Source organism: Apis laboriosa, unplaced genomic scaffold (assembly GCF_014066325.1).
Source record: "Apis laboriosa isolate Shangri-la unplaced genomic scaffold, ASM1406632v1 scaffold34_cov151, whole genome shotgun sequence".
Taxonomy (NCBI): Eukaryota; Metazoa; Arthropoda; class Insecta; order Hymenoptera; family Apidae; genus Apis; species Apis laboriosa.
Window position 1 is genome coordinate 3,955,226 of NW_025222928.1, and position 26,597 is coordinate 3,981,822.

Here is a 26,597-nt window from a genome sequence, read left to right on the forward strand (position 1 = left end):
AAAAAAAAAAAAAAAAAAAAAAAACAAAAATAGATATGCATACACGCAATACGCGTAAAATATAATCCAAAAATTTCAAATTTTCTAGAATTGTACCAATCCGATAATCCGATATTATAACCACTCTCAAAATTGATAATAATGAAACGAAACAAAGGAAAAGCGTGTATAAAATATTAAAAAATCGCAAGTCGGGCGAGCAAATTGGGAAACAATTGGTATCCGAACGACGAATCTCGAATTCGGGTGGATCGTTCAGAATCCATCAAATAGATTCCTCCGTGCCGGGCCGATGAATGTTTACTGCGCGCGGATTGCGTTTGGCACGGGGCGGAAATATTACACGGCGCGCATTGTGCCACAGGCTGCTCGGATATCACTTAACAAACGTTACGGTGCAGCGCGATAAGTTTTTATGGAAAACGAGCGGAGCGGAACCGGGCGTGGACCACGTTGATTAATAGAACGGGCCCCGGCTCACTTTTTATTGGCTGAAGATGAGCGCGTCGATGCGCGATAAAAACGCGATAACGCCACACGGTTATTATTTTCCACGGGGAGATACATCTGCGCGGAATGCCGCGCCCCCCCCTCCCTCCCTTTTCTTTAATATTGCCGATGAATTGTGTCTCATCCTCTCCTTTCCATCCAACGTTGATATATATCTCTTGATAATATCCCTTTTTCGTTTTTTTTTTTTTTTTTTTTTTTTTGGGAGAAGAAGAAGAAGAATAAACGGGTTGATTTATCCAAAAGATGTATCTTTATGTTTAATCCCTTTGTTATCCGAATGTTGAGTAAACGATTTATCTCTTAGTTTATATAATGTTGTGTATCTTGTCATTTTGTCAAAATTTTTTTTTTTTGAGAAGAAGAAGAAGAAGAATAGTCGGGTTGATTTATCCAAAAGATGTATCTTTATGTTTAATCCCTTTGTTATCCGAATGTTGAGTAAACGATTTATCTCTTAGTTTATATAATGTTGTGTATCTTGTCATTTTATCAAAATTATTGAAGAAAGATACTCGAATTCGGATCAATAATTTCGTTTACAATTTGGAAAGAATTTGACACGTTTGTAAATGTTGGATGTAAGAAAGTGATAATGTGTTCGTTGGCCAACGTTTGCTTGCGAAACGTATAATTTCATCGATGATGAAATTTACAGAATAGAAGAAGAAGAAAAAGAATATAGAAATTTAATTAAAATATTTTACCGCATATTTAAGTATTTTACTCGATGCCAAAGAGGTCTGAAGTCCATCCAAACTTACAACGGATAAAAAAATTCACGAGGTCTGGATTAAAGTTAGAAATTCAAGAAATATTGATATTTTTCAATACGAAAAGCTGATATCATTGCCCGACAAATTACAGAAATCTAGTCCAATTCAATTTGAATTTCATCTCCATTTATCTAAACCGTGCCAATTTATTCCTTTCCGATATTTAAAAAAAAGAAAAAAGAAAATATTCTCCTCTCTGACTTCGTATCGAAATATATATCTCCCTTCTCTCCCTCCCCAGAAAAAGTAAATAAATAAATCACAATAGCCACCATGAAAAGGAAAGATTTCAATTAACAGATGCACGATACTCAAATTCTTTTCCCTTCACTCCACTCGCTTCCTTCCACTCGCCACCGTTCGATATGCAAAAAGCACGAGCCGAGTCGAAAGGAAAACCCTATAAATCACGATCACGATGAAAAAGACGATTTCACGTGCGAGCATCGTTTAAGATCTCTATTCCACTAGCCGGTAGTTCCTAAGTAAGCACAAATCCGCGATGATGCGCTCGTAAAAGCGACCACGTTGCGTCCTCCAAGAAGAGGAGGAAGAAGAAGTATCCCTCCCTAGTGTGTGTGTGTGTGTGTGTGTGTCCTAAAAGTGTCGCAAAAGGAGAGGGCCGAAGCCTCGTCGTGGTCGTCATCGAATACGCGGGATCCTCGTTCACGTGTCGCGTTACAACGCGAACTTATGTCGGCCGGACGGCCGAGTTTTACGACCCGCGCCCTCACCTTGTGTTCTCTCTACGTGGAGGCCAACACCAGACTGTCCTCCACCGTAAATACGGTGTCAACTCGGTTGTGTTGCGCGTCAAGATGCTTCGTTTTATTATATCGTAACCCGTGGCTCACGATCTTACGGCTCACTGATTGATAAAACTGGCGGCGAGACCGGTCGTTTCGATCCCCGTCCCGGTCTCCGACGGACGACTATGTCGCGTTATTTTTTATGCCGCCGTGAGATTTCGCTGGGACGTGTACCTGGATTCATCCTGGAGGGAAGATGGATTTTCGCGTGGATATTTGGTATTTTGACTTTTTACTTTTCTCCTTTTTCTCTCTCTCTTTCTTCCTCTCCTCTCCTGATTTTAGATTATATCGATTCGCGGAATTTTTGAGAATGATTGCGAGTAAAAATTTTAGAAATGCGAGATTGGCATCGATCAAATTCACAGAATTCTGAGAAATTAGAATTCTGAAGTATTACGAAGCACTCTTTTTACGATACTGTTGATAACTTTTTTGATATCGAGGTAAGATTTCCTGAATCGTTCTATTTAAATTCTTATTGTAAATAAAACGAAAGATATTCAAAAAATAATATTTCTCCATAAAAGAAAAAAGTTAATATTCCACATATGAATGAACGAACAAAAATTTATACATAAAATCGCGAGAAAGGTATCTAGGAACAAATCTAAATATCTACATTAGATTAATCTCTCTAACGAACGTCAAACCTTCTCGATACTCTTATTCCCGAAGATTCAACGACACTCGTCGGATATCTGGTTCCATCCTCTGTTCGTTTCATCGACTTTGAGAGGGTGAGAAATATCGCGGAACCATCGAGGAGGAACAGGGGGGGGAGGATCTCTTTCTCGTGAACGCCGCCGAAATTCAGGATCGCCGGAAGCGAAAAAGCGATCGAGAACCGCGGCCGCCACATTGAAAGCAGTTTTCGCGGCAAATGTTCCGTGACGGCGTACTACGATTCGCCACCACTCGTCCCTTAGATGTCCACCCCTAAACAAATTTACGTTCGGCAGGGAAATAAACGCCCGCCAATGGCCAAGGCCCTTACGTATTCCATTCGCGGGCATCTTCCAGAAATCTCGAGCACCCTGTATTTTCCTTGGAAGTCGGTCGGTATTATACGTTCTGCTCGGTTAACTCCATCGTGCTTTTGCACGTGTGATTTCCCCTCCCCATAGAAATTTCGAAATCGCGAGAAAGGATTAGCAATTTTTTTGTGCGTAGATAAATTTGAATTACTTTTGAAAAATATTGTTCTATAATTTTTTTTCTTTTTTTTATTTATTTCATGATCTGTTCTTTATCTTTGCAACGTTAATGCTTTCGATGGTGTGATATTGTATATATGTGTTGGTAATTTTAAATGTATGCAATATGTTCGATAATACTTTGACTACATTAATTTTACAAGATGAAAAATATTTCGAGAAGTAAAAATTTATCGTGAATCATAATTATTTTTGGTAAAATATGAAAAAAATGTATGAATATTATAACAACGATAATGGCACGTTATTAACGAATATTGTAAATTTAATTTTTTTGTATTAATAGATAAAAATCATCGTAATAGATAATTTGGGTATTAGAATAACTTTGAATTTTCTCTGAACATTGAAAAATTCGACGTATTTTATCCTACATCGTTTAAAAATAAATAATGAATCTAAAGGAACAAAAATTTGACGAATTTCCAACCAGAAGATTATTCGATTGATTGGATATATAGATACACGTTGATTTCGTAACAGAAGCATTCTTTCTTAAACGAATAGATATAAAATTCTTGACCCGAGAAACCCTATCCTCGTGAGACGAACGGTCCTTTCAGATCGAAGGTGATTCGTCTAATCTAAAAATCTCGTCGTCCATATAGAATTTCTTCAGGTGTATCGAATTATTTTAACCTGTTCGAAAGGGAACGCTTGTTTCCCTTAGAAACCGTACTAAATCATAGTCATCGAATTCTATATCTAAAAAAAAAATTATCGTTACAATGATTATTGAATCCAAAATTGATACAATTTTCAATTTCAGATGAATATTTATAACATTTTTCGATCATTTGGAATACCTTTGAATTAAAAAGAAGAGATTTCGTCCTTTAAACGTCTTATCATTTATCGATTCGAGTAATATTTTAAAATATTCGTCGATGGACGTACATTGATTAAATCGAAAACTAATTTACATACGTCTGTCTAATTGTAAGACGTAGAATCATTACGAAAGTATATAATATAAAAAAGAGAGAGACAGAGAAATTCGATTTATTCGAGGATAATAATTCACTTTCCAAAGAACGTCGAAAGTATTTTTCAAGCAATTACACATCTCAACGTCACTTGCCTTCGATCCGCATAAGAAATCCAATTATCATGACAGATAACTTGACAATCAAATTATGCGATCCTTATTATTTCAGAAATGATATCCAATCCACTCCACACTATTATATTATATCTATAATATATTTATAAGCTTCGCAAAATACGCAAGTAGAGAACACATTCTTTTCTTCCAGTTCTCATCACCCATTAAAAATTAAATATCCATAATAATAATATTCTTCCATTCTTCTTCTCATCTTTCTCCTTTTTCCATCCATTTTTGATACGACTCGATTCATTCTCAATCTAAACGGACGAAAAACCGTGACAAAACGAAAGAAGAAAAAAAACTCCCAGTCCATCCTCCATAACGACTTCCCCATCATATATNAAAAAAAAAAAAAAAAAAAAACAAAGAAACGAACATCCGCCTACGATTAAAGGCACACCGGCCTTCGCTCGTTGAAAAGATACACAAAGGCACCGGTGACAACCGATCACAAGTGTCGCCGTTGTAATGCAATCGGGCCGCGAAACATCGGCGAGCCGATACCGATTTTAATTCACCCTGTCTCCCGCCATGCAACACGGCCGTCCTCCACACACACACACACACACACACATATACGCGCTCGCAATTCGTTGCCCCCGCAAAGAATAGGCGGAATAATTATTATCCTCGAGACAAAGTAACGGGAGGGGGCGCGCACCCGCCTGAACCGGCGGTATCATCCAATCGACACCAGATCCTCCCGATCCCGCGCGCTTGCGATCGAATAATGGGGCTCGAGCCGTACGATCCGCGCGGACGATCCGCGCCACGTCCGAAACGAGCGAGGCCGGACTTCTTTTGATGTTGCGACGAACGTGCAACGCGGCTCGCCGGCAAACTCATTTTCCGAACCCTGTCCTCGGCTGTCCGCGGATTACGGTATTTTCCATTTTTCCACCAATCGACCGATGCCCTTTCCTCCGCCCTGTCTAGCGGCCCTGTCGCTTGACGTATGCTCGCGTACGGTTACTTTGCAAACGACAAAAAACGATTCGCAGACACGTGTTTACACGGGGGAGGGAGGGGGAGATTCGGGGGTTGGTTAGGGGATAACGGGCTCTCTTGTCAGGAACTAATTAACGGTAGACGGTTCTCTACGTGGGAGAGGAACGTGTCACGGTTTCATGTTGCTCGAACGAAAGATTCGTATCGTTGGTATGGATTTATCGATTGTTGTGCCCGGAAAAAAGTAATTGGATAAAAATTTCGGGGGTATTGTATTTATCTGTAACTATTATAGGCGATCTTGATCGTATAATCGATTCTTACAGTTGTTTTATTCTATGCTTGGAGGAACAAATTATTGAAGTAATTTGTTAAAGTGACTTTGTTATTCAATCGTTAAAACTTCAATCGATAAATTTTCGTGATGGAACTATAATATTCTCATTAACATAGATGGTGTTGCAAAAAAAGTATTATTTCTCCTTCAGCCTTAAATATGAAAAAAGAGCACTGTTTGAAACGTAGTAATATATAATCTAAATATTAGGAGCTGAACATCGTACGTTTAATTTAATTTTAATAAATCGTATGCGATGATTTCCTAATCATCATATCGTGACACAAAGAACAATCTAAAAACCCCTTTTCCATCTTTCGTAAAGTTCGTAACGTAAAGCTAAATCGATTCGAGCTCGCGTCGAAACATCGCAACAAATTCCCAAAGCCCAAAACGCGCATCCCTCCTCCGGCAAACAAGTCACCAGTAAATATTCGATCCACGTCCAGTCGTTTTTCCCACCGCATCGATTAACGCCTATTTATAGTAATTTGGCGCGGAGCCTTCGATTTCTTGGAAGAGGAGAGCCAGCCAGGAGATAAGGGATCGTCCTTGCCTCGGCGCAACGTTGAACGCGTCCACGCATTCGCAATCGTACGCGATGAATCCCTCCTCCCTTTTTTTCCCTCCTTTTTTCCCCTCTTCCCTTCATTTTTCTCTTTCTTCCCCTCTCTCGTCCCACACTTGGGCCTCCCTCCTACCCCCGCACGCGCATCCACACGGCCCATCTCTCTCCCGTTCTGGGCACGCAGAGAGACGAACACCGTGGACTTGCGGATTCGCGTCATGCGGCTACCGGGAAGCCGGGCGACGTCCTGCATTGCGATGCGACGTGGTGCACCGTCGTCCGTCAATCATCCAGAGACACGTCCCCGTCATCGCGCACTCTGCATGTAATATAACCAAACACCGGGACCCGGCCTACTCGATCGTGTAAACAATCCGTGTTTCCACTCGTGCCCTCTCGAATTTTTTCGCGTTTATTGGAAACCGAAGCCCGGTGTACGCGAACGCTTTTTGGCTTTGCCAGTGGTTCGCAAAGCATATCAGAACAGTTTCTTATCGAATTGTTCTCCGAGAAAGAAATACAGAATTTGACAGATTGACGCTTAAATTTGAGAACAGATTGAGGGAGATTATTATAGGGATATACATCGTAAGGCGTGAGACGTTATGAGATAAAATTCATAGAAACGCTCGATGATTTATATAGATTTAAACTCGTAAAATGTGAAATATCGTACAATACATTTCAAAATTATGAAAGAAGGAAGAGGGAAGGAAGAAGACGCATATCAAGACTAATTCAAGAATCGATTTAATCGGCTACACCGACTTCCCCCTCATTTCACTCCCCCCCGACTTTTAATCCCATCCTACGACTGTCCATACGAATCGCGGCGCGTATCTGTCACACAGGCATCGAGAAAGGAAGGTGGTGGAATTTTCACCGCCCGCGCGACGCTTCGAGAACTGTACGGGTGTGTGTCTATTGGCCCGATCGGGGGTGGCGTGGATGAAAAAGGACGAGGCAGGTGACGTACAACGCTCCGGGTAATTTTCCATCGCAATGGGAAACAACAAGCGTTCGCCAGGCGACACGGGACCACGTGTAACCGAATATTGTCATGAACGATCGAGCCGGCGGGGTGGCGTTTCACCCTCCTTCGTCATTCCTCCTTTCTCTCTCTCTCTCTCTCTCTTTCTCCCTCTCTCCTTTTTTTCTCCTTTTTTTTTCACTCGTGTTACGTAGCAGCGACTACGTAGCAGAAACGAAGACTGTCGGATCCGATTGAACGGCTGACGTGAATCCGCTACAGGCAACATTACGGTAAATTCGTGCAACGTTGGCTGGTTATAGCCGGTTGGCGCCCGCCCTGCTTGACACAATCGACGTGCATTTAATTCGCTACCTGTCGTATTTGCACGCTGTAATCGGATATTACACAATGCTCGCGCATCGCGCCCCTTTTATTTAGACGCTCCGGAGGGCTCGTATTATAAACGGACGATTGGCTGTTCCGTTTCTGTTCCGAGGATCGAGTGACGTATCTTGCGAAATCGCGCCTCGAGCGTCCCGGCCTGGGATCAAAGGGGCTGTTTTAAAGGCAAACCAAGTAATGGGAATGAATCGGTCAATAGTCGACAAGGGGCAACAGGGGAAACATCGACATTTACGAATATCGGAGAAATAGATGGTAAAGCAGATGTGTCAATCCACTATATTCTCCTCTACAGGTACAGTATATACTCTCTTATTACGCACGATTTTTAGAAAGAAAGGCTGTTGCGCATAAAACTCTCGATCATCTATCACCAACGATCATCCCCTCGTAACTTGGCGGCGATCAAGCGGATCGTGCACATCGATACCAAATCCCAGGTCCATCCAGAATCATCCACGATCCCGATTAATGATACCCTTTGTAGAGATCCTCCAACAGGAAACAACACCACGCGATCCCCTCCACCGCGGTGGACGAAAAAGGAGCAACGCAGAGGGTTCCTTCCTTCCTCTCTGAAGGACCCTCCTCTCCCGGTGGAAGGAGGACAGAGCCAGAGGAGCAGAGGAGAAGATGGTATCGGATCGCGGGCGAACGGAACGTTGTTACATTCAAATTAGAGTGGACGACGGTATGCGTAGAGAGAGAGAGAAAGAGAGAGAGAGAGAGAGAGAGAGAGAGAGGGAGAAGTCGCGTCGGGTCGTTGTCGTCCCGACTATGCGTGTGTGTGTGGTGGTTGCACACACGGAGGACTATGGAGGATCGTATTCAAAACAGCGGGAGGCTCCCAAGCCCTCGAGCCGTCATGCGATCTTGTCCTTCCACAACGACCGGGTCCCATCGCGTCTCCAGCCGGAATTTCAATACACTCGTATATTTAACGAACCCTCTCCCGTTCTCCGCCAACCGAGTATTCCTTATCCTCGAGGCCTTCCCCTTCCTCCTGTCTCTCCCTCCTTCCCCTCCTTCTTCTTCTTCTTCTTCTTCTTCTTCTTCGTCTTGGTTTTCTTCTTCCACTCACCGCGCCGTAACCGTGCGTTCCTTCTCTGCCTCGAAGCTTCCTTCGAGGCTCGTCCGAGGAGAGAACACGGAGAACTCGTTCGATACGTTCGGATACGCGTCCAGATCGACTTTTTCGTATTTCCCCGTGGCGAGGATCCGGCAAGGGGAGGGCGAGACGAGACGGGGAATTTATCGCCGGTTAAACGGGCCCTGGCCCACGGCCACCACCTTCCAACCATTCGCCGCTTGATTCGGTGGTGGACGTGGATCGGGCCGGTCACTCGCGAGAAGACGTATCGACGAGCCGTTTCGCGACAGGAAACGGTCGGTCGGGGGTGAATAAGGGCGCGGACGGTTCTTCGGAGGGAATAATGGACGGTTCGTTTGTTTTAGAATGGTCGCGGTGTTTTAGGATGTTTTCGTTTCGATTCCATTCGAAATTTAATCGATTTGGAGAGAGACGATGTAATTAAAAAAGGAATCTTGTGGGTACGTTTTTGTAATCGTTTAAATTGTTCACTTTCGCTAATTATAATTAATGATATGTTTAAGTAGTATAGAGAGATTACAGTTTGAACAAAAAACTACCTCTTAATTGGAAGAGAAAAACCTATCTTCCTTCTCGAAATTTTAATAAAAGTATTAAATCTTTTAGCATCCACTAAATCTAATATCCCTACACCTATTAAATTGCAAAAGGAAAACTTTATTCTTCCATTTCATAATCACCATCCAAACGAAGAGTAACACGATATGACGGATGGAATGTCGTGCCCTTGTTAAATCTTACCCCTTAACCGCGAAACAAAAAAATACTCGCAACGTCTCCCCCTCCCCCTGTTTCGAATCTCGTAATCGAATTTCTACGATCGGACGAGTGTAAATCGCGAAAACGAAAAAATGGGGGAGGGAGAGAGGGGGAAGAGAGAAAATAATAAGACGCGACGAGCAGAGGCGCGGAGGGACGTGATCGCAATGAGAAGGCGCCCTCGAAGAAAGTTCGCCGCGTTGCCGTCCTGCTATTCGGCCATTATCCGTGCGTTGCCCTTCCCGGCAATTAACCTGCGCGCGTTACTTTGCCCGCCTCCCTCGTAAAATCCGTCTCCTCGCGTGCCACCAAGTTTCCGCGAAAGGGAGGACGCGGTCTGCATGTCGCCGATCGACAAGGTCGTTCCTTGCGATCGACGCTCATCGCCTCGTCCTCGTCCGTGTCTCGCCGACGCCGCCGTCTGCTGTGCTTCCGCTCCTCGAATATTTCTCGATCCTCCGTTTCCGTGCAGACACGACCGTCATCCGATCACACTCTTCCACGTGTCGCGTCGCGTCTCGCGCCCTCTTCCTCGTCTACCTCGTGTGTTTTGTTTACGAGTGTTGGGAAATTACGGATGGGAGAGGAGAGGCCGTGAATCACCACGCTCGGGACAATGTATGGGTTCAACCCTTACGTCTCGACTTTTTAATCTATGCGATCCCCGTGCACGGAATTTGGAAACTGATCGAGCGACGTATCGGCCGCCAATTAAGTGAAGAAGTGAGATTGGTTAAAAATTTCGAGTGAAATTACTTTAAGCTAGAACTATTAGAAGTTAGAAATGAGTTGAATAACGTTTATTTCGTAGCTGTCGTAGCGAATTTCGAGATGTAATCTCAACCGTTTGATGCTATTATTATTTGCGATTATTATTATTAAATTTTGCCCATCACTGTTGGCCACGAAAATTCAAGAGATAATTGGAAAATTGGGAATTCTTTGAATCTAAACTTGTGTAAAACATCAGTCTTGCTATTTTTCGTTCTCAAGCAATATTCGAGCAAAGATTTGGAGGTTCGAATTATTTTATTTGCTGCAATTTCTCAAATTCGAAAGGACAATTTTTTATCATACATCGTTAACCAGAGATTTTTCGCAATTCCGTAAGAAAATTTCTCTTTTATTTTCTCTTTTATTTCATTAAACAATGATTGCAGGGATGGGCCTAAATTGATCGAGAGAAGAAAGAAAGCGAAATGTTCGAGTTTGAAAGAAAGGATACTTCTTTTCGGAAGAGATGGGGTTGGGATTTTTCTGGGTTTAAACGCGAAAACGAACACCGTTGCCGTCCCGATCTCGAGCGTATTTCTGACAGAGAACATTACGAGTTTTCTTTGGGCAAAAAGGAGCGGAACCGCGTTCGAGGAAGAGTGACGCCCCTCGAATAAAGTATGGCTCTGTTTACCCGGAGCTAATGGCCGTCGGATCGACCATCGTCTACCACGTAACCCGACTCACTACTGCGGTTCCTTCACGTTTTATACCTCCACTCGTGAACGAACACAACGAGGGAGGGAATCTCGTTTCTCGAAAACAATATTTTGTATTAAAATCTCCCTTCGAATCTTATTGCTGCGACCAATTTGCATCGATAAAGGTATTATATTTTAATAATACGTGTATCTCAAAAGAAAAAAAAAAAAAAAAAAAGAAGTAATTCTACGTTCAAATTTAAATAGAAAATTTTTCCATCAAAATTCCATCTCTTTCACAATTTCCTCGTCCCGTATAAATTTTTATCGCTTTCACTAGTTTCACACATAAGAATATATTTTATAATATAGGAGAGATGTGTTTGCCGTGGCTGTTGGAAACGTTATACCTACACATTTTACGCAAGAAGTAATATAAGAGATCCGAGGATGGGACACATCGGGGGCGATAAATCGTGATTGAAGGTATCTCCAAGATCCTACGCGGTGGATGCTCACGTTTCCAGCCGTTGTGATGTCTCTGTCCACCAGGCACCAGGGGCATACATTGTCTTCGCCTTCATCTGGCCACCTCTTGACCCACGTTTCCATACGATCACGCTTCTACTTCGTCCCTAGCGGAAGATACGAACGATACGATTCTCAAAAAACTGATGGAAAAGAAAAAAAAAAAGAAAGTGAGAAAAATCTACGACTGGAGCAAAATCTACACTATCTAGAATCTTCCCTCCCTAAATAATTAAAAATCGAATAAAAAAAAGATAATAATAATAAAACAAGACTCGTGGCTATCTCGCGAATTTTTCTTTAAAAAACCACCATCCCCTCCCCCCCATTCATCTCGACGAGGAGTCAAGAATTTGCATAATTTCGCATCCGCGTGGACGACGATTATAATTCCTCCGTACGCGTTTCCAGCCCGGCCGTGAATTCCAGCGTGCTGGAAAATTTCTCAAACGTTCATAAATTCGGAGGGATGAAAGTTGACCTTGTTTTCGCAGTACGTCACCGCGTTCCAAACCGGTCCACGCGGCGGCGAGAATACAAAGCGGGGGGTGGGAGGAGTGAGAGAGAGAGAGAGAGAGAGAGAGAGAGAGAGATNGAGAGAGAGAGAGAGAGAGAGGGAGAGACGAGGGGGGAGAGGGGGCCAGGAAAAGAAAAACGGAGACAAGCCGTTTGTTTATAACTTTCACTGGCAGCACGGGCCGAATGGCAGAGGGGGCTCTTTGCATAACACCGGCTGCGACCAGACAAATGGCGATCGTTTGGACGCGAAACGTCGGAAGTAATGGCTGCCCTTCTGGCCCTCTTTTTCAGCTTTTCCAGGCCAGCATTATTGCCACCCGTGTCCCCCTTTTCCGTCGTCCGCCTCCCTCGCGTTTCCCAAAGTACGAAACTCACACACACACACGAACACGTGCGGGTGTATTCGTGCATGAATATGCGTGGAGGCCGCCATCAACGAAAACCGGGCCGGCCGCCAAACAAACCATTTGTTATCTATAATTGCGAAGGTAACATTTTTCTCGTTACAACATCCCGGTGGCGGGATTAAAAATATGGAAATACCATGGTGGGATGCAATTTCCAACGTTCAACGAGACAACAATCCCGACAATGAGCGGGGTAATTAATTCTCTTACCAGGGAAAACACACGGGCGAAAGGAAACGGAGTTTAGACCGGATTTCAACGCGTCTTTTGATCGTTCCTTTCTGGGGGATTTCTTCCTTTCTGGAAATTCGTGTCTCTGTTAATTACGCGTTCCGTATTGTTTCGTGTTGCGTCGAAGAAAATTTTTGCTTGGAGAGTATTTTTTTTTAGAATTATTTTGCTATTATTCGTGTTCCGTTCGATTGTACAATTCATATGCGGAATATGCGAATTTTGAGAAATTTTTATGTCGCAGATTTTCCGCGTTGCCGTGTGTTGTAATTTTATTTATTGCTTTATTTTGAATTTTTGCGGAGAAATTTGTAAATCTGTTTTCTAAAATTTCATTTGAATTCGTTGAATCGTTCGATCAACGGTAGATGAAAAGAATTCGAAGCTCACAAAAACGTATAAAATTATGCTTTCCTTTTTTCGTTTTAGCAGAGCTTGGTTTCGATCCACGGGCCTCTTGAGCTTGACAGGACCAGAGCGCCATCACTTTGCTTGCCTAATGAAATTGACAAATGGAAATATATATATAGTAGATCGTGTAATGAGGACATTTAATTATAAAAGTATGATAATTTTATATAATAACAATTCGATAAGTACGAATTTGTTACTTATACAATTTTCTTAAACAAGTAAGCGATATATCTAGAATATATTGAAAATATAATAACATATAGAAAAAGTTGCACATGATTCACGACAATTGTGTCTATACTATTGAAAAAAAATTCACGGAACGATATATTTATTTTGATTCTCAATCCTCTTTCTCACTTTCTTATCTTTACTATTTGTTCTGGATATAAACAAGATATAAAAGAAACTTCTAATCTAAGCCACATTGTGATCTCACTACTCCACAATTTCTTCCACTATTCTATACTCCTATTATAATTTAACATAATTCTAAATCAAAGTGAAAAAAGACAGCAATCGAATGCGAAACATCTTTAAATTAATTATCCAACACACGAACAAGTTCGTATTAAAAAACTCTTTTAAAAATCTACGAAAAAGAAACTCTTCCTCATCCCTTCAGTAGCATCCCCCTCATCGACATCCTCGCGATAAATCCGGAGGATCGGGCGCGTGTCCTTTCCGCGGCGAGGGCGAAATGGAGATGAGGACCACCGTGAGGCGACCACGCGAAACCTTTTTCGACGTGCGTTTCGATGGTGATTTAATGCAACGGTGTGCAGGTGTGCCAAGCTCTGGTCGGCTATCACGCGGCTCGAAAGGCTGTGTCCCACAATGGGGGAGAATCGAGGGCCGAGAAGAGGCGCGGTGCATTTTGATGGGGCCGATCATCCGGCCCCCGTGGCGGCGGCGGCGGCGCGCCTCGCACAATGAGACACGTATCATCCTTATCCTGCCACATCTTGTCACGGAGTACCGCGTACCGAAGCCATCGTGTCGATTATAACGATTTGTTCGCACCAGCGGGGGCAGGCCTGACCGGATTGCCAAACCGGCGTTTCTCAGAAAAATCGGCGGAATCGCGATTCACGTCAGGCAACGACGATTTCGGTGTCGATCGATGGTAATCGGCCATTCGACGCGCACGATGCCTTCTTAATACCGCGAATGTTACGAGCATTTAAACCTTTCCAGCCGTGTGGAATTTTGTTTTGAAACCGCGTGCGTTTGTACGTTATATATATATATATATATATCATCGATTTACATTTTCGTAATTCGTAATTCAATCGAAAGGATTACTTTTTTCTCGCGGACGTTGGAAACGATATATATCATTCGTTTCGATTCGAACAATAGAAGCCCGCCTCGTTCAAAAATTAATGCCGCTTAATCGATGCAAATTTTGTAGAGAATCCTTCGTCTTCAAAAATTCGAAGAAAAATTGCGAGCAACGGACGAATAGAATTCTTCGTCCCCCCTAAGTTTTCATAAGCCATCCATCCGCCGCGTACCATTCGCGCCATTCCGCGCAGCGAGTACCATCCCTCGCCACGAATCGAGTCGGCCATCAATCTCCTTGTTCTGCCGTGGTCGCCAAAGGTCGGCCCGCTCCGAATATTCATTCGATAGCCTGGCGACGCCGTCGTCCCCCGAGTCAACTGTCAATGCGTCGACAGGGGGGAGGGGACAGAGGGGAGCGGGTTGAAAGAGAGGCAGCTAAGAGATCCGCGGAGGCTGATGTATTTATAAGGAGGAGGATTTGCATACGATGCAGCAGATCGCCGATAGAGAGGAGCAGCGCGGTGCGGCGAGGATCTAAGATTCAAAGAAGCTTTGTGCCATTATATCCTGCCAGACCTCCCTCCAATCCTCCCCCCCTTCTCCACCTTCTCTATCCGTCCTTCCCTTTGCCCGTTTCGCCCGTTCCTCCTCGTCACACTTTCGCCCGGCTGGGCGCCCTGCCAGCTCTCTTTTAGCGGGTGAAATAGCGGACCCCGTGCTATATTTCTTGTTGCGCCGCGATTCGCGGCCCCCAGACGTTTTCTCTCCGCTCTTCCTCCTCCCCCGTTACCCGGCCAGAAACGTTGGGGCGCCCAACCTCCACGACCGCAACCGTTTCCCTGATTGGCGTTGACTTATGAAGCGATCGCTTTTCGCCGTTCCAGTTCGACTATCTCCGCCATCGTGGGACCGTTCCTCCTCGCCTTTCTTTGTACGCTCGTCCGACAAACCAGTGTTTCTATGTGTCGGACGTTTATTCGATTCTCGGTTAGTAGAAGATCGTTGAAAATTGTTGACAAATTTTTCGATTTGGCGATTGTTGGAAAATAATTATTTTTATTAAACGACAATATTATTTTGTCTGTAACGTGTCCATATTCGTGATTAAAAAAAAAGTTTTCGTGTAGAGAGTTGTATATAAGGATGTAATAAGGAAGAATCGTGGCAATCGTATCGTCTAATAATCGTAAAGATATATTTGTATGAAACGAAGAGAAAGAGATTAAACGAACAATCCGACGAAAAAAAAAAAAATGAAATCAAGTTCGAGGAAGCGATAGAATTTCGAATCGAGAAAAAAAAAAAAAAAGATTCAGAAATTGAATGGGTGAATAAAAGGGCGGGTGAATCGAAGTCGGCATCTAAGGAAGGCGCATCGATGGCCGATCGCAAAGAGGGTCAGATATAGGCCCCCTCGACCTCGTCCTTCGACTAGTAGTACGCGGCCATGCACGGTCACTGGCAATTAAGGGACGGCTAATTAATGGGTAATTAACGGTAACACTGCGAAAAGGAGACGTCGACGAGAGGCCGGGCTCCCCTACACAGGCCATTCGGATCCTCTGTGTCCCCTTCTATCTGTTCCCGCGCCGGTATCTCCCGACTCGGTGGATACCCTTGATCAAGGTGCACCTCCTGCGTGTGCTGCTTTCTTCTTGCTTCCTCGCCGCTTCGCCCTCCGCCGGCTCCTGGCATTGTTAATTGTTTGATCGACAAGATAACGACCGCGTCTTACATGCACCGCATCTCTTTAACTCTTCCACGCTTCCCTCCGACGGCTTTACCCCCACTCTGCTCCTTCCGTCTTCCTCCTTCGTCCTCCTTCGGCTTCGAGAGGCCCGCTTTGGAAACCCGCCTTTGCGTACCGATATCGCGATCGTGCGCTCGCTTATCGATCGTAGATTAGACCGATCACTCGAGCTTATTGTTCCTTTGTTTCGCCGCTCTCGAACATTGGAAAGTTTTCGGGCCGCGAACACGTTCAAGAGGGGGGACGAAACTTTGTTACGTCTCGAGAACGATGTTGTCGAGATTGTTCTATCCTGAAAATATATTTGCGCACTATCCACAATACGAGAGAGTTAATTATCTGCAAATAGATGGAGGGAAATGGAGCAAACTATATTCTCAGAATTATTTCGTTTCACTTGAAACGAAATTTATGATCAATGTTTATTTATACTTCAACTTCAAAAAAAAAATAGTATTTCAAAAATAAAACATCTTAGAGAGAGACCAATCCTTTTCCATCATTCAACATCCCGTCCGGTTATCCAACCTCCCCCCGGATCAATTAACACGCGCTCGCCTTTAATTGCCGCGATCGATTCGCATGGTTTCCGTTTCCAAGGCAAAAAGGACACACGGTTTGCACGATAACGAGGCTTGGTAGCGCAAGTACACGCGCAAAGATCGATTGGCCATCGTTAATTGGCAGGCATCGACTCGCGACGTCAACCAGAGCGGGCCGATACCCTGCGGTGTAAATAGATCCGGACTCCGGTTAATTAGCCACGATGAAACGCGAAACTTGGGCCCGCCTATCCGGGCCTCTCTCTCTCCCCACGGCCGACTCTCATTAAGATATTCGAAGGGCCGTTTCTTATCGGCCGAGTGACAGCGCTCAATCAAAGAATCGGCCCGTCCAAGCCTCGTTGTCAATCACGAGGGGGGCCTTTCTCTCCCTCCCTCTCTCTCTCTCCCTCTTTCTCTCCCTCCACTCTGGGCCCACGCCGCGAGGGCCCGTCTGTGCGTCGGGTTGAAGCCGTATCTTCATCCATCTAATCGCGGAGTAATTGATATGGATGAAGATATCCCGGCCACGATCTTCGTCCATCCCGATCCACTCCGCTTTTGTCCGCTGCCCCCTCCCCCTTCCCACGGATTAGCCGCCACGTTTCCTTCTTTATGCGAGTTCGAAGAATGGCGAAAGGGGGGCCGATTGATGGATTCTAAGCTGGTAATTAGGCGGAGAGGCGATTGATTGGCGAATTGTTCGCGATAATGTATGGGGGAAGAGGATTCTAGAGAGTACCATGGTTTTGGGGATGTTTGTTTTAATGAGAGAGAAATATTGGGAATTTTTTTCTATGGTTTAAGAAATATTTCTTAGTTAAGATTATCGAATATTATCGTTCAAAAATATCCGGGCATTTATAGGATAGTAATATCAACGTATAAATATTTAATATCGTAAATAAAGTAAAATTAATTTTTATTGACGTTCAAAATTATTTATTTCGGATTTATTGAATTATTTATATCGTAATTCGTGTTTCCTCAACTCCACTGTTAATATCCAATTGGATATTATCATTGCTTCCACTAATCTTTCGATTAATTATTTTCCAATCGTTTCTTCTAAATATTTTCACAATTATTGTATTTTCATTTGTGCATAAAGCATCATATTTACGTGAAAATATTAATTTTATCCCGAAACTCAAACTACATTTTGCAGAAAGAATAAGAATTTATTCTATTTATTTTCCTAGTTCACGTCAGACATACGGATAAAAAGAAAGAAAAGATCACTTTATGCATGTATAAACTGATTACCTTACCAGGCATAAAAGAAGATGAAAGGTTTCGCGCTAATATCCCCCACCGTCTCTTCTTCCTTCCTCTCCCCAACAATTAATTAACGCGAGAGGAACGAACGCGTCTCCGATACTCACCCATCGAGCTCGAAATAAAATCACGAGCCAAAGTTCCACGAATATTCGCGGAACGGCAATAACGTTCTCCGCGGAGAGATTATCACCCGGCCGCCCCCTCCCGTCTGCAGTCGTTAATTAGACGAAAATTTAATTTCAGCCTTTGCGATCCCTTAAGTTCCCGGAAACCCGAACGAACGAAGTGCCGAAAGTTACGGAGAACCGAACTTCAAGGGAGGGAGGGAGTCGTCGACTCGCAAGAGGGAGAGAGAACCAGAGAGAGTGAGAAAGAGAGAGGTGCTTGTTAAACAAATTTAATATTCCCAGGGCCACTCGTTAAAATTTCTCCCCAACTCTCTCTTTCTCTCTCTCTCTCGAGAGAGAGAGAAGACCGGCCACGTGAAAACTTCCAGGAAACTTGCATCAGCCCGGAGGGCACATCAAGTTCGTCGTTTCCCTCCGACGGAGAACCGCGTTCCAGGTGCACCTCCAACCTCTCGTAGGCTTGACACTCGAGGCCTGGCCAACGCGCGACACGAGAAACGAAGTGGAAGTGGCTTTAAACGGGTGGAAAGCAACACCTGGGCCACCGCGAGAAGAAAGAGGAGGAGGAGGAGGAGGAGGATGCTGCGAGCTGAAAGAGGGAGGAGGCAGATACGGATACGCGGGGTGGTTAGACGGAGGGGGGGTGGGATGAGGCAATGCCGGGGCCAGACTTAGGAAGTGGCGTCGTCGAGACGCCGTAATTTCTGCCACCCTTGTGCCAACCTGACGCCCTCCCCCGGGATATGCATGTAAGTTTTCCCCCGCGGCGACACGTACCTTTCACGCTCCTATCCTCCTATCGTATCCTTATCCTATCCGCAACGTCTCCGCTCCTCGAATCTTGCCCATTGAAAGGGTAAGAAGAGCGTTTTGCGCTCGTGCGGGGGTGAGTACGAATCGATGAGAACGAGAATAAAGGTTTGATTGAATGAATACGTTAAATAATTAGATCTTGCATTTCTTCCAAAAGATATTTTGTAATGTAACGATGTGTTCGGTATTCGTTTATCGGTGCAAAATATTTATCATATTGTACTTTGAATCTATTTGGAATTTGTGTATATGTAAAGCGTAGAAAAGAATCGAAAACAAATGTCGATGGATAAGAGATATCTATCATCAATGTTTGTATACATCGTAGATTAGTTTCAAATATTCGTTACAACGTTATTTACAACGTTACTTCCTACTTTTCCCACGGTTCGAGGAACGGAATCACAACAGAAACATCGGGACGAATCATGCTCGATTTCCTTCAGTTCACCTCTCGTTCTCGAAACCATCGGAGCAAATGTTCTATCGTTTGAAAACGCGCATCGGGAGCGGATCGAATAAATATCGAATCGTTAGCGACTCGTTCATTTTCCCATTTTGTATTGCGATCGACTGTTGCGGAAGAGCCAACGAAGAAAACAGGTTTCTTCTTGCGCCCGTGCCGATTCGTAAATAAAGTTGGCAAGCGGCGAATTGCGACCGTGCACGCCCACGTAACTTCCATAATGGCGCAATAATTCCATTGGCGTGGCCAAAGGTGAGGGCATCATCACGGGGGTAGCTCTTTGCGTGTAGACCGGTAGTGAAGTGGATGATTGAACATTGAGCGGATGAAAGACAAAAGAAGCGAAAATATACGTGATGGTATTAACGTGCTGTGTAGTTTCAAAAGTTCTAAGATAATTTTATTGTACTAGATAGTGTTAAAGTATATAATCAAGAATAATCATAATTTTCTCGATTCTAATAAATTGTATATTATATAGTTAATAGCGAGATTAAGTTAACAGTAAGTAATTAGTGATATCTATCTAGTGATATATATTTCTGGAAATTGATTTTAAAAATTTTAGGGTTGCAAGTGGTTCGAAACTTTTTCAACAAATACCTGACCATATTGATAATATCGATTACTTTACCGTTTCAATTTCTAAGATCAACGTCAACGTACATGTACGCAAAGTGAAATAAAAACGAATAACACAATTTTTCCTAGAAGAAAACTGTTCTTATTCTACGCATATAAGAAATCACGACATCGAAACGTCAATCTATTCCTTCGAATAAAATCAATCATGTTTAATCGATAAAATCCGACCGATACCTAATCACAATTTCGTTCCTTCCTCTATTTATACTCGAACCTCGCCCCCTCTCCCCCATTCTCGAGGGCGGCAAGTGCCGCCGGTTGGCGGCGGAAGCGCGTTAAAGCTACATCAGACTCACGTTGACTACGCTCGGAATACTATCTGCATAGTAGGTCGACACCAGTAGGTCTGACTATGCGAGGCACGCGAGGGAACCGCCTGTAAATTTTCCCCGAAATGAGAGTGTCACCGCGGCCCAACCCACCCCCTCCCCCACCATCCTTTCTCCTCGAGGATCTTTCCTACCCCCACCCCCCGCATCTCCCTGCGATAGAACGATCTACTCCGTTCCAGTCGTACGTACCGCATGAATTCTAAATGAGATTCCGCGTCCCGGGCCAAAAGGGACCCTTCCTCCTCCTCCTCCTCCTCCTCCTCCTCCCCTCTTCTTTTTCGCGAGTCGCTCGCCTTTCACACGGTCGACCGCGAAGTTCCTCGCTCCGTTTCGGATGCAATAAATTCGTCAGCGAGGGAGAGACCCGGAGTGCAACGTGGTGGAGAGATCCGTCGATGAATGCAGGGAACGACGGTTCTCGAACGACAGGAAATCACGAGAATGTAAAGTGCCCGGGAGGACGTACCGTGAATCGGTAAGAATATTGCGTTCTGTTGCGTGCACCGCAGATATGGACGTGTACACGGGGAGATTGTTGTGGAATTCTTAAATGGAACCCGTTTCATTCGGGGGTAGAGGGGAGTAGTTTGGTACAGGATAGAGATTTTTGAGGATCGAATCGGTGGCACTATCGGATTTTAAATATGATCGCAAGGCTTGAAAATATCTGATTGAATAATTGAGATTGATTGCAATAACGATTGTGTTGTATCTTTATAGATAATAAAAGTTTGAAGTGGAATTTTTTAGAGATTGTTGTGGAATTCTTAAATGGAACCCGTTTCATTCGGGGGAAGAGGGGAGTAGTTTGGTACAGGGTAGAGATTTTTGAGGATCGGTGACACTATCGGATTTTAAATATGATCGCAAGAGTTGAGAATATTTGATTGAATAATTGAGATTGATTGCAATAACGATTGTGTTGTATCTTTATAGATAATAAAAGTTTGAAGTGGAGTTTTTTAAATCGATTCCAACAACGAGTATTGACCGAGTTAGTTTTATTGATCTATTTCAAATAATTTATACAAAAACTGATTTTCTTTAATTATTGATCGATAACGTTTCGAGATATCAATCAATTTTAATTATGGATTCGGTTAATAAAAATGTTACTACGTTTTGTTGAGCACGAGAAAAGGATTGATAAGAATGTACGAAGAAATCTGAGAATGACAGGTCTCGGATGGAGTGGAAGTGGATAAACTTACCGATGTAAAAGTGTGACACGATGTACTAGCACGAGATCGACAATGACAAAGTGTACATGCAAACTTCAAGCCAAGATGTAGAAAGTGCATGGACACTTTAGTCGATATTCTTTCCTGCTGTAACACCTGCAGAAGATCTATTTTCCTATCTTATAATATATGCACGTAGATACAACTTCAGACTGCACGTTGGCAAATTTTCTAAAACGTATCTCACCCTCCAACAATATCTTACTGGAGGAGCATATAATTTACAAAATTTCCAAAAAAAGAAAGAAGAAAAAATTAATAATCAAAAAGACAAAAGTTGCATACCACGATTCCATATCATCATAATTCCACGTTTCGCACGAGAAAAGCTGAACGTTCTGAAAATTCTCTGAAAGAGCAAAGCGAAAGACACGTTTCACGAAATTTCTAAAATAAACAAAATAACCAAAAAAAAAGAAAAAAAGGATAAAAATTCACCGACTATTCACGCACAGTTTCACGCAATTTCGTATTCCTACCAAGGAGAGAAGCTGGACGCTGTGGGACGGTGCAAACAAGTTCCCAAACCTATTTCCGTTCCCAGAACCCCTCGCGTTCTCCAAGGAGTCATGGATCACCCCTGACGCCCTGCCAACTCGTCGTTGTCGTATGATAAACGCCTGATAGCCCTTGTTTCCACGAAAGAACCTCCTCCAGACGAGGTCTGCCTCCGAGCGAGCTCCTACCCCCTACGTTTGTGTCGTGGCGCGTTGCTACGCATAATTGTGTATCAACAGGGCTGGCCGTGTGCGGTCGACTCGATAACGCGACGAATACCCGTGTACCGATCCCCCTTTTCAACATCTCCCCCTCTTCCCTTCTCCTCTCTCCTATCATCGTTGGCGGCGATGAACGAGTATCGAGTGTCGAGCAACCGTGTCACGATATTGACGAGATGATCGATTGGCTGGGAACTGGGGGGCTCGAGGGAAACGCAGCTCGTTGGAAAAATATCGGCGGGGCCATGGCCTATTTTATATGGGTTACCGTGTCACTGATACATAGTTTCGTCAGGTAGGGTAAGAGATGGTAGGTTTGCGATACCCTTTTCGAAAATTCTCTCTCTATGTTCATTTTCGTGCGAGTTTATTTGAGTGAAACAAGTGAGGAGATTATTTCTTATTTTCTTTGTTATTTAATTTTTACTCGTATCCAAGTTACGTTTCGTCGAATTATAAACGAAATGTAAGAAATAGGATTAAAAAATTATTAATTATGTTCTACAAAGAATGAAAGAGTTAAATTTAATTTTTAATTAATCGCGTATGTAATCGAGACTAACCAAACTAGTCAAAGAGATGTATGAAAATCGGTATTAACGGTATGAGAAAATTCGATTTTACGCGATTAATCGGGAATTGGAGGCGATATAAAACCGAACTACAAACCGTACGAAACAATAATTCACAAACGGGCCACACCGTTCTCATTAACAGTGCCGCTAACTGATAATACGAAACGACCACCACCAATTATCCCGATAATTCACGTGACACCGAACGATAACGTATCATCCCTCTGCGTTCACCCGTTTCAAAATCGTCCCACCGCATCCACAAGAATTCCCACGATAAGTTGGGACAAATAACCTGAACAACTTGGCGCAATATCGGAAAGAGCGCGTGACGCATCGCAAGGAGGGTGGCGCGCATACGTGATAGGTCGTGGGGGTCGTTTCTTATATTTTCGATCGTTTCTTCTCGAGAGAATCGAGAAGGGGAGCCTCGACCTCGAGCTCGCTCTTTAACCAAATCCATTATCATTTGTACTTATGCATAAAGTATATCCTTCTTAATAATATAAGAAACGATCACCAATTTATATTTTACAATCAACGAGGTGTTTGACAATTGTTTGGAAAAGTTTCTTACATATTTTCGTGTATCGAATCTTTTCTGTTATTTAATTAACGAAAATATATCTCTCATCCTTTCTTTGAATAAAATCAAAATTCAATTCATCGAGATTTATTTTTATCGCTGCTTCGAAATTATTCCATTCCTTTTTCTTTATTCTATTTCATTTGCAATAATTCGAAGAATTTCCCTTCGCTTTCACAAGTGATAACTGGAAAATCATAGGGCGCGGTATCATTTTGTCGCGGAGCGTAGCCACACGAAAAGTAGCGGTGTGCCGAGTCGAGGGTCGCATTTTCCACCCCGCGCGCTTTCTGCGGCATGCGGCCCACGTTTCCCTTATTTATCGTTTCCCGATGCTTATGTTTTACTAGGCCGGTCCGTGGCACGGTACACGATAAGGCTGGCAAGGGTGGAATCACTGAGAGAACCAATAACGTGATGTATTATACATAATGCATGGCCCGTCCCTGCCCGCCCCCTCCCAGCTACCTGTGTGTACACGACGTGCACGAGCACCAGGTTTTCCTGCACGAGGAGAGGTAAGAGGACTAAGGGAGGAAAAAGGGTGGAGAGGGACGCCTCGATAATGGATCGTCGCGAGAGACAAATTCGATTTCGGATGCTCGCGTTCCTACGGATCTATCGCGGGCAAAGACGAGCGGACAAACGAGCGTGGATGTTTCGAACGTGCCTCCTCTCTTTCTCTCTCTCTCTCTCTCTCTCTCTCTCTCTCTCTCTTTCTCTCTCTTTCTCCTTGTCATCGAGAGGACTTGATTGATTTTCGTCGATGGGCCTTTGACGGGGAGGGAGAGGGAGGGTGGATAAAAAGGCGCTTCCTGGGTTCCTTGATTGTCGAGAATGAGGGAAAGTATTCGTTGAATATATCGAGGATGGAGAGTGTCGAGGTTAATTTTGGACGTTTAAGAGGTGAGTAAAACAAGATTTCGTTACGATGGTGTATAGAGTTTTTAGGTGTTGCTTCCATGAAAGTTGAAAAGAATTAGTTTACGGGTTCATTGAAGTAATTGTAGATGTTCGTATGATAAAGTTTAATTTCATTTCAATTTTTCGTAATTGTTAATGTTAATTTTGAACGAGTGGTTTGTAATAGGTGTTCTGTATGAGGTTTCTGATTAATATTTAAGGGATAAATTGGATAGGTATCGAAAAAATAATAAAGCAAGGTTGGAAGAAGCCGTTGTTGGAAGTTAGGAAGTAATAGCTTCTTGACTTTTCCTCACGTTATAAATCAGAATCCGAGGTTCGATCAATTTTCATTTATCCTGTTACGGGTTCGACCCGTGCGAAATTGACGCGCGTTGAATCATTGATAGATTTATATCGACCGACGTATTCGATACATTAATATCGCACTGCTCTGAAAGATTCAAAACGGCGACCCCGATCCCGAATTCGATCGAAACTGAAACGCTTTAATACGCTTTCTAATAACTCACGACGGCGAAACGGTTTCCTCGAGGAGAGGAATCGACGAATTCTGTAAGGGTGGGACGAAAGAAAGAAAAAGGAGGAGGAGGAGGAGGAGGAGGAGGGGTGTAGCCGGTGGTGGAAATGCGGGGGTGTAAGGAGAAGGGCACCCGCGCGAAATAGCTTTGCATTCGAAATACTTTAATATAGGAGAACGCATAACTCAAAACCGTTCCCTAAATCATGGGTCTCGATTCACCTCGAGGCTGTGGATGTTTCAATTTCCTTGAGGCGCAATCTGATAGTCTCTACACCGGCCGCGGGAAGCTGGGAACGGAGGAAACGGAAGGTGAAAAGGAAGAAAAAAAAAAAAAAAAAAGAAAAAAAAATCGAGGGTCGAGGAAGAGGAAAATTTTTCTTTGCCTTAATTTCTTCGTGACTGTTCCCATTTACGTAGATTATATTTGAAGTGGAATTCAAACAATGAAGATATCTCTTAAGAATTAAGTTTAATAACAGGCGGGAAAGAAGAACGGAAAGATAGGCGAAAATTATATTTAACCTCGTACACGGTATACAAAATACGTAATTCTCAAGATAATACCGTTCATAATTTTCTTTATCGGAAATAGTTACGAGTTTCAACGATAGGAAAAAAACATAAAAATATCTGATCTACATAATTTACTTCTGTCATATTCCTTCTATATATCACACGGAACGCATAATTCTCAAGGCGACACCGTTCCTCATAATTTCATCAATAAAATAATAATTTCAAGATACTTTATTCGCAAGAAAAAAAAAAAAAGTAGTTCTCAAAGTGAGTCCAATTTCCTTCATCGGCGATAAACGCAATTTAATTCCATTCCGCTGGAATGGAATTATCAAGAGGAAATCAAACAAGCACACGTGGAACACGCGCGATTGGCATCTCGAGAAGTTTGATGCACTTTCACACGCGTAATTCGCTTCTTCAGCGAGCGAGTTGGATCGCCGCCGCTTAATTATGGCGGATGATGGGTCCGGCAAGGGTGAAAAAGAAAAAGAAAAAGACGGAGACGGGAGAGGAGCCGGCTCCTTCCATTAGCGCACCCTTGATTACTTTTTCTCATCTCGCCATCTAAATAAATAAAATATCGGACTCGGTCGGCCATCATGGAAACGGCATCGCGACGCTCAGAGATAAGAGATAATGGAGAACGGAAGAAGCTGACTTTATTTAATTACGCCCCATCCCGCACGTCGCCCTGGGAAACGGACGCGTGGTTATCTCGTTTCTTTTCATTATTAACGTCGAAATCGACGATCCTCCCCCTCCCTCGTCTTGGCCTCGTCACGACACTCGAAACAGTCGGGAAATATGCATGAGAGCGCCACGAGGCCCGATTTTGACGGCGCGCGAGACGATCCTGCGCAACTTGGAACGATGTCGCGTTGCGTTTCAATTTTTACGAGGAAAGGATAGAGATTATGATATCCGATATTGAGTAGAGTTTTAGATGAATTCTGTTCTGTTATCTCGATCATGCACGTTCAATATTTCAAACTCGAGAAACTCTGTGATTCTAGGAGACTGATTCTGACTTGCTTGCTAACAACGATTGATCATCTTTCGTAAAAAGCTAAACGTTATTGTTATTTCTGTAATTAATTTAGAAGGAATACATATCTAGATCGATACAAGCACGATAAACAATAATAATTTATACTTATTTTAATTCATCCAAACAATATTGTATCAATTAACGCGATAACGACGAGAAAACGAGAGTACCAGATCAAGAATC